Source organism: Tasmannia lanceolata, unplaced genomic scaffold, assembly GCF_043159265.1.
Source record: "Tasmannia lanceolata isolate RefF3 unplaced genomic scaffold, GAP_Taslan_0.1 ptg000007l, whole genome shotgun sequence".
Classification (NCBI taxonomy): Eukaryota; Viridiplantae; Streptophyta; class Magnoliopsida; order Canellales; family Winteraceae; genus Tasmannia; species Tasmannia lanceolata.
This window is the reverse complement of record NW_027518684.1, coordinates 22448972-22461258: the sequence shown is the minus strand read 5'-3', so window position 1 is coordinate 22461258 and position 12287 is coordinate 22448972. Positions and strand designations below refer to the sequence as shown.

The window sequence follows — 12287 nt, the reverse complement described above, 5'->3', positions numbered from 1 at the left end:
CATAGGGTGATCCTAACCATAATCGTTCATTTGTTGGGCCATAGGGTGATCCTAACCCTCCAATCTATTTGGTTGCCGGAATTTTTTGGTTCTTAGTATTTTTGTGGAACAAAAAACTTCCTGGGAGATTGGTGGGAAAAAAAACTCCCTGGAGGTATCCTGGTAAAATAAAAATCCCATGTTTGGTTGACCGGACTATAGTGGGAAAAAAAACGTACCTTATGGAAACCCACTATTGTTCAGAGGGCTAGGATCATCTTATGGAAATGATTTAGGGGCACAGCCTATTTACATTGTGGCCCAACAAATGAATGTTTGGATCTCCTGTGAAGTGGGCCATACGGTACTTTTTGAAAAATACCGCACTATACTGCCATGCATCATATAAAATCCCGATGTTATCTATGAACGTGGTAGTGTGAATATCAGTTGTCTTTAAAATTGGGGAGATATCATTGTTAAGGATTGATTTTGCACAACCGATCATTGAGCCTTGGCTTTTACCCATTAAAACAAAAAAAAAAACCAACTATAGAAAACAAGGACTAAACAAAACAAAAAACCCTCATAGCTCAACCTTCGACATTCACCTGCTTAACATCTTTCCTTTCCTCTTGCTTCACCTTTGGAACCACAATTTTAAGAACCCCATTCTTCATTTCAGCCTTTATTTCATCAAGCTTATAAAGCTTTGGAGGGAGATCAATCCTACTACTATACCGTCTCACATTCTCCTCATCATCTGGATCTTTTCCTTCACCTTTGATTATTAGTGTGTTTTGCTCAACTAAAACCTTAACATCATCTTTCCCAAGACCAGGCATGTCTATCCTTAAATAGAGAGCATTGTCATCTTCTTTCACATCAAAACCCCTCCTTGGACAACTTCCTATTCCTCTTGATGCAGCCATGAATGGATTTTCCAACATTTGGTCCATCAGATTAAACAGCTGGGTCAAGGTTGTTGTTGGAAAGAACGGATCAAAAACATCTAAAACATAAAACACACACACAAATATAATCATGCCAGATCACGTTGAGAGAAACTGTCAAGCAACCAATTACTCCAAAAGCTTTTGTCAAACAACCAATTACAACAAAAGCTTAAGCTCTTAGAATTGGTGTGATTTTATCACTTGTATTTCAACACTCCCCCTATTGTGTCCTCTTTGTTGACCTGCAAAGGTTGCACATGTGACCCCTCTTTTGGGTTGGCTGTGAAGCTCAGATATCATGTGAAACAACCAATTACTCCAAAAGCTTAAGCTGTGGGCTATTGCCTCACGTCGGGTCCTGGTTCAAAACCTAATATCTTCTCAATGTTAAATGATGGGACAAAAATACGGCACGACTCTCAAATCTCGCCACGCGTCGTCCACGCACCAATGGAGCTTAATCATCAATAAGAAAGGTGTTGATGAGCGGCAAGACCATGCGGTTACACCACGTGTCACCTTCTCGCCGTCCAAGCCTCATCATCACAAATTATGGAAGAGATTACGCAGCGAAACCACGCGCGCCGTCAAACCAGGAAAACAGCCCAATCCTGCGAATGAAGGTTTTCCCTCCGTAATGATGAAAAGACCTGTGCGCCACCCCTTAAAAGAGGAGAAGGGGAGGAGAAAAATCTTATCTTATCTCCCTCGAGATAACCCTCTAAAGAGAGAGGCGAGGCAGCAACAGAGGAGGCCAGGAGCTTGGTCTCACTCTCCCTGTTCATCCCCTTCGACCCATCCACCCACATGCCCAAAAGAAGAACATGCGTCTTGGCCTTGGTAAACCTGATCAAACCTTCGCCTTTTCTTGCTGTTCTTTATATTTTTGGTCCAGAATCCGACTTGTGCCAAAGTGGTCATCCGGGACCTACCCCGGACCCCCCTGACCCCTCTGTTTGTGATTGCAGACCCCGCGGAGGCTCTCTTCCCACCGCACGATCACAGATCCGGATTCCGGTGCCATCATATTGGCGCCATCTGTGAGACCCGTTGAGTATTGAACGCCTTATAACGATGAGAAACCACACCCAACAGCAAGAAACATGGGTAATGACCAAGAGCCAGGCCCAGCACGCACAAACCCACGCCCCAAATTCTCGGGACCCAAACTCGCCGCTCTCGAGCCAACATCAGCCCGCCTCCAGCACACCGCAAATGGTCCCGACCATGGAAATGTTTAACGAACTCCGCCAAGAGCTACTCCAACGTTTGCCTCCGCCGGAACCTCCGGCCCCGAGGAGGCCCCTGGCAATGCATGATCAGACAGAAGCCTGTGACGAAGGCGACGAGGAACCGCCGGGGGAGTGTCATCCCCGGCGAAGGCGAGTACCGGCCCGACGGACGTCCTCCCCTTCGACAAATAGCCCTTTGCCTCCCACAGCTAGGGGACACCAGCAAAATAACAGAAAGCAAGCTATGCTAAGCTGCGCTCCCCCTACCCGGACGGCTCGATTCCAGGAACTACCTCCAACTCGGACAGAAGAGACAGCGACCTCAGCACAGCCCCCCGGGCTGGACCCGCTAGCCGACCTGCAAAGGCAAATCCGAGAAGTAAAACGGGAAATGAAAAAACCTTACGCCGACGACATCCTCGACGAATGGGAAAGGGAAACGGCGTCCCCATTCACCTCGGAAATCTTAAAAACCCCCGTGGAAGCAGGGGTAGACCTCTCTCGTTTCGGTTTTTACGATGGGAGCACAAACCCTCTTGAGTTCCTCCAAACTTTCAAAAGGGTAATGGCGCTCCGGGGCGCGTCAGACAGATTTAGGTGCAGAGCCTTTGCCTCCCTGTTAAAAAAGACCTCCAACGAATGGAACATGCGGCTAGAGCCAGACTCCATCGCATCCTTCCACGAATTTAGGAGGAAGTTCAGCGCAAGGTTCGCCAACAACCGCCTCCGCCAGGATCCGGCGGATGCCCTCTTAGCCCTCCGGCAAGGAAGAAACGAGACCCTAAAAGACTTCATGTTGAAATTCAATGCTGAGCTAGCCCAACTTTCCAACATCGACGTCCAAATAGCGGTCGCAGCACTGAAGCATGCTACCACCGACCCGAATCTCAAACTGCACCTCACCCTCAAGCCACCACGGGACCTGCAGGAACTGGAATCCAAGGCTAACAAATTCGTACTAGCGGAAGAAGCATGTTCACGAGAGCGGAGCCGACCCGGCCCCGAGGAAAGAAAAAGGGAAGATGGCCGAGGGGCCATGAGGCAACGGGCCGAAGAAAGACAGGCAAGCCGGAACCCCGTCCCCGTCGTCGAAAGGCTGGGAAGCGTCCCCCCTGAAAGTTCCTCTCTCCCATGTCCTGCTTGCCATCAGAGATCAGGGTCTCCTGATCCCTCCCAGGAAAATAAGCACGGACCTGAAGAAGCGCTCCACCGGGAAGTTCTGCGATTTCCACAGGGATCACGGCCACGAAACCGACCATTGTTTCTACCTCAGGCTCCAGTTAGAAAAGCTGGCCAAGGAGGGACATCTAAATCAATACCTCAGAAGCCCCGTCGAAAACTCGGACGAAGCCCATCACCCCGCCGATGGACCAAGAAGCCGGTCTCGTAGCAGGCACCGGTCCCGTAGCCGGCACCAATCTCCCAGCAGGTATCGCTCCCGGAGTAGACACCGATCCCTCAGCAGACACGGCACGTGCCCCCACCAGCGCCTCAAGAGAGGAGATCCCCCTGAACGGCCGCTGGCCCATGAACAGCCACCTACCATTGTCGGAAAAATCAACATCATCGCGGGTGGACCCGCGGCAGGGGGACCAACAACAGCTGGTCGGCGAGCGTACGCGGAGCGGGTGTTCTCCCTAGAAATACCTTCCAAAGAGGCCCAAACGAATCCTCCCCATGAGGATCAGATCATCACTTTCTCCTCTGAAGACCTCAACGGGCTACAAGTTCCACACGACGACACACTGGTAGTCAGGCTAATCGTCGCCAACTTCGACATATGAAAAATTTTGGTCGACACATGGAGCTCCGTCAATGTGCTGCACCTCGGAACCTTTGAAGAAATGAAGCTAGGCGAGGGAAGACTAGGACCCGCGGAGTACTCCATCTACGGATTCTCAGGGGCATCGGTGCGGGTCAGTGGCAGAATCGACTTACCCGTAACCTTTGGAACGTACCCCCTCCAAAAGACCATTTTGACCACCTTTATGGTCGTGGACATACCTTTCACCTACAACGCCATCATAGGACGCCCTGCTCTGAGAGACTTGGAAGCAGTCCACTCCCCACCTCAAAATGAAGTTCCCCACTCGAACCGGGATAGGAGAAGTTCGGGGGTAGCAGATGACGGCACGCCAATGCTACGCGGCAAGCTTGAGAGGGAGCAATGCCCCGGCCAAAAACTTCACGATCGGGAGTGAAGACCCCCGAGAGCGGGCCCGTACGATTAGAGGGGAGCCCATCGAAGAACTAGACTCCATCCCTATAGACGAAGACCAACCAGAGAAGCAAGTCCGGATTAGCTCCTTGCTAAAAGGCACCTTGCGAGACCAAATGATTAGTTTCCTCAGAGCCAACAAAGACGTGTCCGCATGGTCCGCTCAGGACATGCCCGGTACACCCCCGGAAATGGCCATTCACAAGTTGAACGTAAATCCGACCTTCAAACCCGTCCGGCAAAAAAAAAGGAACTTCGCAGTAGAATGCCAAACTCACATAAAAGCTGAAGTGGAGAAACTGCTACAAGCCGGATTTATCAGAGAGATCCGGTACCCTGAGTGGTTGTCCAACGTGGTTATGGTCAAAAACACCAGTGGGGGATGGCGGGCCTGTATAGACTTTACATACCTAAACCGAGCCTGCCCAAAAGACCCTTACCCCTCCCGCATATAGACCAGCTCATCGATGCCACATCCGGGCACGAGCTCCTCACCTTCCTAGATGCCTTCTCCGGTTACAATCAGATAAAGATGTACGAACCAGACATCCCGAAAACTGCATTCATCACCGATCAAGGCGTCTACTGCTATACTGTCATGCCCTTCGGGTTGAAAAATGCGGGGGCCACGTACCAGCGGCTCGTAAACAAACTATTCCGGAAGCAGATAGGTAGAAATGTGGAGGTATATGTAGATGACAAGCTGGTAAAAAGCTTAGAAGCCTCCAAACACATCTCCGACCTTCAAGAAACCTTTGACACCCTACGACGAGCCCGGATGAAACTGAATCCCGCAAAATGCGCCTTTGGGGTGACTTCCGAGAAGTTCTTAGGATTCATGGTTAGCCAGAGAGGCATCGAGGCCAACCCTGAAAAGATCTAGGCTATCCTGAACATGGAACCCCCGGCAACGGCGGTGGAGGTGCATAGGCTTGCGGGACGGATCACCGCACTCGGCCGTTTCATGCCCAAGTCGGCGGAGAAGTGTCAGCCCTTCTTTAAGCAGCTAAAAAACATACAAGAATTCGAATGGACCCCGGCCTGTCAAGAAGCTTTCGACGCCATGAAACAATACCTTCAAACACCGCCCGTAGTAGCCAAACCCGAGTCTGGGGAAGAATTATTTTTGTATCTAGCCATCAGCCCTACGGCGGTGAGTGTGGTACTGGTCAAGCAGAGCGACAAGAGGGAACACCAGGTGTACTATGTAAGCAAGACCGTCCACGGTGCAGAGGTCCGGTACTTGAACATAGAAAAATTTGCCCGTTGTCAGTGCCGCTCGGAAGCTCCGCCCCTACTTCCAGGCCCATCCCATAGTACTTTTGACTGACCAACCCCTCAGGAAAATTCTCCAAAAACCGGAGACCTCGGGTAGAATGGTAAGCTGGGCTGTCGAGTTAGGAGAATTCGACATACAGGTCCGACCAAGGCCGGCCATTAAATCCCAGGTCCTCGCCGACTTTATAGTGGAATTCACAGCCCCTGCCACGGAACCAACAATATTGGAGAAGACCAGGGCCCCCACCAGGCAAACGGCTCACGAAGACATGAGGCCCGACTCGCCGGAACAGAGCAGCGAGATTCACTGGACCCTGCACGTGGATGGCTCAGCAGGTAAAGCAGGACGCAGGACAGGAGTGGTCCTCCATGGCCCGACGGATTCACAGCAGAGTACGCCCTCTTGCTAGACTTCAAAGCTTCCAACAACGAGGCTGAGTACGAAGCTTTATTGGCAGGGCTAAGTCTAGCCACGGAGCTCGGCGTAGGAAAGTTGAAGGTCTATAGCGATTCACAGCTGGTCGTCGAGCAAGTAAACGGGGCATACGAGGCCAAGAGACTCAGGATGAAAAGATACCTCCAGAAGGTAAAAGAGAAGCTGAAAAGAATGGGGGAAGTTGAGATTCTCCAGGTACAGCGAGGCATGAACAATCTAGTAGACGCTCTGTCAAAAATGGCCTCTGAAGAGACCCATGACTTAGGTACCGTACTCACAGAGATACTGCTCCACCCCAACATCAACGAGGTACAAGTCTTGGAAATTCCACCAGGACCAAACTGGATGGACCCCATAGTGCGGTATCTGAAAGACGGAATACTGCCTGAGGATAAGCTGGAAGCCCGACGCCTAACCGCAAAGGCCGCCCACTACGTACTCCACGGACAAACGGTCGTACACATGGCCATACCTCCGATGCCAGGTACCCTCCGAGTCGGAGTACGCACTGCGAGAGGTACAAGAGGGAATCTGCGGAGACCACGGAGGCGGGAGGACCCTAGCCCAGAAGATCGTAAGGCATGGCTATTTTTGGCCTACAATCCTCAGGGACGCCCAGGAATTTGTCAAAAAATGCAGCCCGAGCCAGAAGTTCGCTACCACCCCCCTGTCGACCGGCCACCCCATAAACCTCAGTGGCGGGGCCACTGCCTTTCGCCATGTGGGGTATGGACCTGCTCGGGCCGTTCCCGAAGACCCCGGGGGGGCACACGATGTTGTACGTCACCATCGATTACTTCACCAAGTGGGTCGAAGTTAAAGCCGTGGCAAGGCCAAATTCGAAGGCAACAGAAAAGTTTTTCTATCATGACGTGGTCTGCCGTTTCGGCATTCCGAGAATCCTCTGGAACGCTCTCGATCTCGTGCTTGAAAAAAGAGAGCAAGCCCTCCTCCGAACCGCCTCCTACCAACAAAAGGTGGCGCGATACTACAACGCCCGCGTAAAAAACGCACGGTAAAGCCCGGAGACCTACTACTACGTCGAGCGGAGGTATCCGACCCCCGGAGCTCCAGAAAACTCGCACCAAAATGGGAAGGGCCCTACAGGGTCGTTCGAGCGCTCCGCCCCAGAGCCTACCAGCTTTAGCACCTCGACGGGTCCCCAGTCCCTCGAAGTTGGAACATGGACAACCTCCGAAAGTTTTACCAGTGAAAAGGAAGGGTAAGAGCTGTGCTTTCTTTTGAGTTATAACGAATGTTTTGTTTGTCTTCTTTTTGTTATTTCCAGTGCAAAGCTATGTATCCCCCTTTACAAATCAATGAAATAGCATTCCCGCCTGAGCTATGCACATCTCCACTTTCCGACCCATTATATGTAAAGGACCGGAAGAAAATAGGGAGTGGGATAGAGGTAGCATCTAGGCTGATCCCCCCGAAAATACCCTAAAATGCTCCCCATGAAAAAAAAAGACCTATCATTTTTAAACGGCAGGCAGGACCCATCAACTCCGAGCTGATCACTCGAGAGAAAGATGTCCCTTCCACGAACAAGACGCCCTAAGGTGACGCTCTACATAGGCGCACTAGAGGTATTCTCGCCGACCAAATTAGAATTTAACAGCAACCCGTCACAAAGAAACCTACCAAAGAGCTCAACTAGCCCACGAAGCGTTATATAAAAAAAATGCGAAAGGCAGGCAAGCCTTCCCTTCGAGGCCCTTACAAAAAGAGGGGGGAAGAAGAAAACAAAAGAGAGTTCAAATAGTTATTACAGACCGAGCACATTAAATAGAACCATAAAAAGAAGCAAAGTCTGGGGAAAATGCCAAGGCGTCCAAACCTCACCGACCCCCTGCAGAGGTCTCAATAATAGTAGAGGCATCCGGGGCAACCACCAGATCCTCGACCGGTCTTGTGATATCCACTGGCTCCGGCAAAAGGTCCTCCGGAACGGCTTCTTCGGCTTCGTGTACCAACTTCTCCAAGGGGAAAGAAGGATAGACATCACGAACGCGCCGCCGGCATTCGATGAAAGCATCTATCTCGATGTCAACGCTGAACGAGGCCGCAGCCTTGAAGAACTCCTCGGAACCTCGCCATTCCTCCCCGCTTTCACCAGCTCCTCAGCATACGTTTCTCGGGTCACCACCAAGTTATTTTCCGCACGGTTCCTCCCATTCTCGGACATCTGGAGTTCCCCCCGGAGTTGAGAAACAATGTCGTCCAGCGCCACCTTTTCGGCTTGGGCCTTCTCGAGATCATCGCTCAGCTTGCGGACACATTCCTCAAAAGCACCGATCTCGGACTCGTCCTCAACCATGTACTGCAGCATCTTCCTAGCATAACTTTGAACCTACAAGAGCCCCCACCACAAGCGAACAATTAGAGGATCGCCACATGCAGTCTCAAAGATAACAAGAAAAGGGAAGAAACAAACGGAAAAGCCAACTACGCGATACTTACGCAAGACATAGAATGAAGGTACCGGGCCCCCAGGGCCCTGCGGGGGAAGTTTTCCAACTCGGCCTCATCACCAGGAAGGGCACTCATCAACCAAAGCTCCACCCCAACCCGAGGATTCCCGAGGACGCCATCCTCAACACCAATCTTCCAAACCGGCTTAAACAGTTATCCTTGCGCCTGGTAGCACTGCAGGGAAAACTCCATTTTTTCAGGAGCAGTTTGGTCATAACCGACCCTTCCTAGCCGTATCCTTCACTCCGACCGATCAACCGGAGGAACTAGATGGTGCGGACGTGGGAAGCCTAGTTTGCGACCGATCCTTCCTAGCCACGGCCATAAAGCTAGAGGGAATCCTCTGACAGCCAGTCGGACCCTTCGCCGCCTCCGCCATAACCCCCCTTCCCCCTAGCAACATCACTAGAAGAAGACATACCAGCTGCAAAAAACAGAAGAGCAACAACGGCTCAGGACGAAGAAAACGACAGTCAAGAAAAAAAAACAGGGACAAACCCAGGGAAAAAGGCTCACCACGATGACTGGCGGAACTCTCCCCCACCTCCTCGCCCGTGCAGCGGGCCCTCCTCTCCGCAGCACCCAGCAGACCGAACCTCCTCAAACCTCTCTCCCATCTAAACCCAGAAACATCAATAGCCTCCCCAGAGGCGAGCTTCTCCAGGTCAAATTTGTTACAATCGGACTCGTCGGGGAGGGATTTCCTTCGCCACTCAACGGAGCACCTCCAAGAACTAGGGAATCCCCAACCAGCCTCCGACGGAGGAATAATAAACACATACTCCTCTTTCCACTTCTTAATGGAAGAGGGCAAGTTCGCCGCGATCTTCACATGAGGACGTTGGGTCAGGTATAACCACCTGTCATCGCCCTTCACCAATGGGCTAAGGGCAATGCAACTCCTGAGCAGAGGGAGGGTAGGCTGAATCTTGTGAAGACCCGCCTTGGCCACGAAAGCCAAGAGAGTACGCCAACTATTGGGCGCCAGTTGGGAGGGGGCCACCCGGTAAAATTCTAGGGCCTCAACTATGATACCCAAAAGCGGAAACCTAATCCCCGCCCTAAAAGCCTCCACGTAAAAAGCTACATCTTCCTCCGTAGCACCCTCACACACCCCATCCCTAAAAGAGGGAACGCTAATCCCGTAATCCTCGGGAATGTGAAACTGCCTTCTAATCCTCTCCGCCGCCCCTTTTCCAAAAAACTCTTACAGGACGCCACCCGACCAGGGCGGATGACAGCACCGGACCGAATGTCCCTAATCTCCGCCTCGCGAGCAGAAGAAACTCGAGCAGGGGATTCGGAGGGAGCGGCCCCCAACGACGACCCAGAAGCCCCGGAGCTATCTTCCAACTCCCTGGGCATCTGTTCATCTCGAGAGCCGCCGCCCCCGCCTTTTACCAACCTCCTTCTTTTTCTTGGCGGAGCCCTCTCCACTACTTCTACTGACTCTCCGACGGGCATCGTAAAATAATCAAATATCAGACGAAACGAAAAGCACAGAACTCACCGAGGCAGATAGTGAAGAAGGGCAAAAACCAGAGAGGAGTTGATGAAGAGCAGCCACCAAAAACAATCGCCACAGAAGAAAGCCCACTTCACCAAAAGAAGAAGAAATAAGGCGAAAATAAACCCCCAAAAAAAGGGCCTTAAAAGGAGCTAGGGTTTCGACACGCGTCGATTAACCTCCCTCCCTTTCTAATCGGATGGAACGTGCACACGTGGCGCCGATTGGGGAATTCGAGGAAACCGCCAGAAATCAAAGCGCCATTTCCCCCCGACTGAAAAGATGTTGCTACCCCTACCACTAAAACTTCCCCCAGCAAGTCATCCCTACAACGTCCCCACCTAATGAAAGGAAGGGCTCGGATTTCGAATCGCCCGTGTGTGCCCAGTTTCAAATCCTCCCCACCTAGTGAAAGGAAGGGCTCGAATTTCGAATCGCCCGCGCGTGCCCAGTTTCAAATCCTCCCCACCTAGTGAAAGGAAGGGCTCAGATTTTGAATCGCCCGCGCATGCCCAGTTTCAAATCCTCCCCACCTAATGAAATTAAGGGCTCGGATTTCGAATCGCCCGCTCGTGCCCAGTTTCAAATCCTCCCCACCTAATGAAAGGAAGGGCTCAGATTTCGAATCGCCCGCGCGTGCCCAGTTTCAAATCCTCCCCACTAATGAAAGGAAGGATTCGGAGATTGGAAACCGAGCAAAGATATCCAACCTCAAAGCCGCTAGATGGAAAATACACAGCTGGACTCGAAGCCACGGCACAAGAGCTCGACATATGAATACACAAAGAAGAAACTAAACGCGCTAGGTAAAGGCTCGGAACCCCGCGCAGGGTCAGGCAAAGCCGTCGCAATCCCTCGAAATAAGGAAAACATATACCAAACACGCTGGAAATGGCCCGGTCCTATAAAAGCCCGGCCTCGCTACTACCGCTCCCCCTCAAATAAAACTAGCCACCACACAAATGAGAAAAGCAGCATAAGAAACACGTCATGAACTCATAAAGAAACCATCAATTCACATGCTTTTGGCCCACAGGCCTACAAAAAGGGGGGGATAAGAAACCAAACATAGGGCACGCAAGCCCCAAAACCCTCGACAAAAAGGGGGGAGAAAAGAGAAGAAACAAAAAAACGAAGGAAGCCAGAAACTAATCGCCCGAATGACCAGCAGAAGACTTCTCTCCCGAAGAGTCCCCCTCCTCCTCCCAGGAGGTCTCCAGCAAGGGGTCGACCTCATATTCAAGCAGCTGCTCGTTGAGGACGTAAACCTTTCTCTGCAACACCTCGTATTCCCGCTTCAAGTCCTCAATCTCCTTGCCCATTTTCGAGACCCGGTCACGCAGTTTCATCCCCTGCTGATAGGCCCTGAAGAAAAAAGACCACTCCTTGGCAACAGAGGAGCGAGACGACTTGTCCTTGCTAGGCAAGGAGGAAAGGCGAAGGGGGGGAAAGCCCGATGGAGGGCCCGAGTCCCTCCTAGCCCTTTTCCGATGGGCCGTAAGGTCCTCCTCCGAGTCAGAATACAGGTCGGGGTCACTTGAAGATTCCCAGGAAAGAGGGGCTTTGCCCCTAACCCGCGAAGGAGAACCGGACATGTTGCCGAAAAAGGAAAAAGATGCAGAGAAACGATCTATCTCAGAAAGAAAACGATAATAAAAGTGCCGGGATGGTCTTCCTTTTATAAACCTGAAGGAGAAACCCTTGGGTCTCGAAACGAGGCAACCCACCCAACACGTGTCTCCTCCCCATCGGGTGACCAGCCGGAAGCCACATAATGACGCTACCATTTCCCGGGAGAAAACCGCTGGACGAAACGGCACGTCTCCTCGTACTCTGGAGCTCCCATAAATGCCCTCACCATGGCATCGTTTGACCAGACATTACTCCCTTGGCCCATTCAATGGACCAAAGGAGTAAGGGGGTATTATGATGGGACACAAATACGGCACGACTCTCAAATCTCGCCACGCGTCGTCCATGCACCAATGGAGCTTAATCATCATTAAAAAAGGTGTTGATGAGCGGCAAGACCATGCGGTTACGCCACGCGTCACCTTCTCGCCGTCCAAGCCATGAATCATCGCAAATTATGAAAGAGATTACGCAGTGAAACCACGCGCGCCGTCAAACCAGGAGAACAGCCCAATCCTGCGAAGGAAGGTTTTCCCTCCGTAATGATGAAGAGATCCGCGCGCCACCCCTTAAA

The 12287-nt window shown here is 51.7% G+C and overlaps 1 pseudogene; it reads right to left on the bottom strand.

Moving 5' to 3' along the window:
- Window positions 1–572: 572 nt before the first annotated feature.
- LOC143880670 (23.5 kDa heat shock protein, mitochondrial pseudogene) lies at window positions 573–3696 on the bottom strand (annotated as a pseudogene).
- Window positions 3697–12287: the final 8591 nt, after the last annotated feature.